Below are 2,500 nucleotides of genomic sequence, written 5' to 3'. Positions count from 1 at the left end.
TAACTCGCCTGAAACTTCCTCCACCGTCTGTGAAGAATATTATAGGTCGTCTTTAAATTGTCCCCACTATCGGGAGCCTCTGTGGTGTAATGGTAGCGCGTCTGACCGATAATCAGAAGGTCTGAGGTTCGATCTCCAGTCGAGATAGACCGATTTTTTGGGAGTGTTTTTGTTTTTTTCTTGTATTTTTCTTTCTTGATTTGTGTGGTACGTTTTTTGTTTTTTTTACACACTTGTTCAGATCTTCATCTTACACCATTTTTAGAAAAAAAAAAAAAAAAAAAAAAAAAAAAAAAAAAAAAAAAAAAAAATAATAATAATAATAATAATAATAATAATAATAATAAAATAATAATAATAATAATAATAATAATAATAATAATAATAATAATAATAAAATTAATAATAACAATATTTCTCTTTATTCATCCCATCATTGTTTTCTTCAGGATCTATTCCAAAGGAAAACCGGAATAACCCAGGCGTCAGCCGCAGTGCAGCACCGCAAAGATAGCTGAGCTAAGGCTAGGTGACTTGCTCAAGGCCACACAGAACAGAAGCGGGTAGTCGAACTCGGTACCTTTCGGGTACGAAGCAAAGACCGTACCTCTGAGCCATGCTGTCCCATAATAATAATAAAAATTAAATAATTGCAAACAATTATAACCTTATCAGACGATATATCATGGACGTGGGAACAGCAAGTCGTGTATTATGTTACAAGTTCACACGTTTGGGGAAGTCCAATTATAAATAACAACAAAACAAAAACAACTAGATATTGTTTGATTAACTCACTCAATCCTAGAGATTTTTGCTACTTTTTAAACATGAAAAAAATATGTATTAAAAATGAGCATGTACATAGATAGTTTTATCAAACTACCATTAACATGTAAGCTTTGATACTACGCTTGTAATTAGTCTCATAAAAATGTAATAAATAGGCATGGGGTAAAAGTAACGCCGGGTACACTACGGATATAGTCGGTGTTAGGGTTGAGTGAGTTAAGGTATAGAAATTAAAAATAAGAGGCACTTTTCAACGCTATTATTTATTCACACTCGAGGCCGACTGTAATTTGTTTAATTATTCTTTTTTATTTGTTTAAATTTCTTTCTTTCTTTTTTTGGGCTTGTATTTCTCTTTATTTATTTATTTTTTTTTTATTGAAAGATTTTGTTGTATATACTGTATTTTGGAAATTTTAAATTTAAAACATTTTTTTTAGAAAAGACGCCTTTTTTTATTTACCCCCTTCCCCCCACCCAACAACCTTCCCGCTCTTTTTCATTCTCTACTTTTTTTTCCAAGCAATATACTTTCTACGTCTTTTGGTTTTTTTTTTTTTTTTTTTTTTAAATAGAATATTTTCAGGTAAAGAAAAAAATAAAAAAATAAAAAAAAATTTAAAAAGAGAAAGAAAAGAAGGCTGCTTTGTTTTGATGTTGTAACTAACAATGCCAGCCAATGAAACAGCTTGGCGAATTGTTATAAAATATGGATCTGAAAATGTGTGAATAAAACAATGGCAGACTAACGGAGAGAAAAATACAAGGAAAAAACACCCTCACAAAAGTCAGCCTGAGTCCATAGTCGTGAGAGATAAGTGAATAAAGTCTCGTTTTGTGAGTGTAAATTATTGAAGGTCGTTGATACTGGCAGACTTGTGGTAAGTGTGTGGTGGTTGTAGAGGTGATAGCGTGTAGTAGGTGATGGTATGAAGTAGTGGTAGTGGCGGTGATGGTAATAGTGCTGGTAGTAGTAGTAGTGGTAGTGGTAGTAGTAGTAGTAGTAGTAGTCGTAGTCGTAGTCGTAGTCGTAGTCGTAGTAGTAGTAGTAGTAGTAGTAGTAGTAGTAGTAGTAGTAGTAGTAGTAGTAGTAGTAGAGTAGTAGTAGTTGAAAGAGTGAAAGTATAGAAGTATAGTAGTATAGTATGAAAAGAATGAAGTATCATCATCATCATCACAACATCATCATCATCATCATCATCATCATCATCATCATCATCATCATCATCATCATCATCAATCATCATCATCATCATCATCATCATCATCATCATCATCATCATCATCATCATCATCATCATCAACCATCATCATCATCATCGTCATCATCATCATCATCATCATCATCATCACCAACATCATCATCATCGTCATCATCATCATCATCATCATCATCATCATCATCACCAACATCATCATCATCATCATAATCAGCAGCAGTAGTAGAAGCAGCAGCAGCAGCAATAGTAATACTATAGTAGGAATCACAACCAAAAAGTCAAATACAAGTTGAGGGTTGTCTGAATTCATCGATTGTTTTGGGTTTTTTTTAAGTTAAAAAAAAGATAATTTATGGCCAAGATGTGGTGGTGGTGGGGGGGGGGGGGGGATGGTCAGTGTTAATCAACTGATGATGTCTTTACATATTATTTCACTTTTGTTTCTGTTTAATTTGTCAAGATTTGTATTCTGTGTGACGATCAGACCT

At 33.2% G+C, this 2,500-nt stretch overlaps 1 protein-coding gene across 6 annotated transcripts in view; it reads right to left on the bottom strand.

Moving 5' to 3' along the window:
- Window positions 1-2,500, bottom strand: part of LOC144956602 (transmembrane and coiled-coil domains protein 2-like) — a 432,530-nt gene that overhangs the window by 126,492 nt on the left and 303,538 nt on the right. The window lies entirely within an intron of this gene.

The sequence above is a fragment of the Berghia stephanieae genome, chromosome 11, assembly GCF_034508935.2.
Source record: "Berghia stephanieae isolate SIO BIC M18660-M18661 chromosome 11, UCSD_Bste_1.3, whole genome shotgun sequence".
In the NCBI taxonomy this organism is placed as follows: domain Eukaryota; kingdom Metazoa; phylum Mollusca; class Gastropoda; order Nudibranchia; family Aeolidiidae; genus Berghia; species Berghia stephanieae.
Note: the sequence above shows the minus strand (reverse complement) of the source record. Positions and strands in the feature narration are given on the sequence as shown.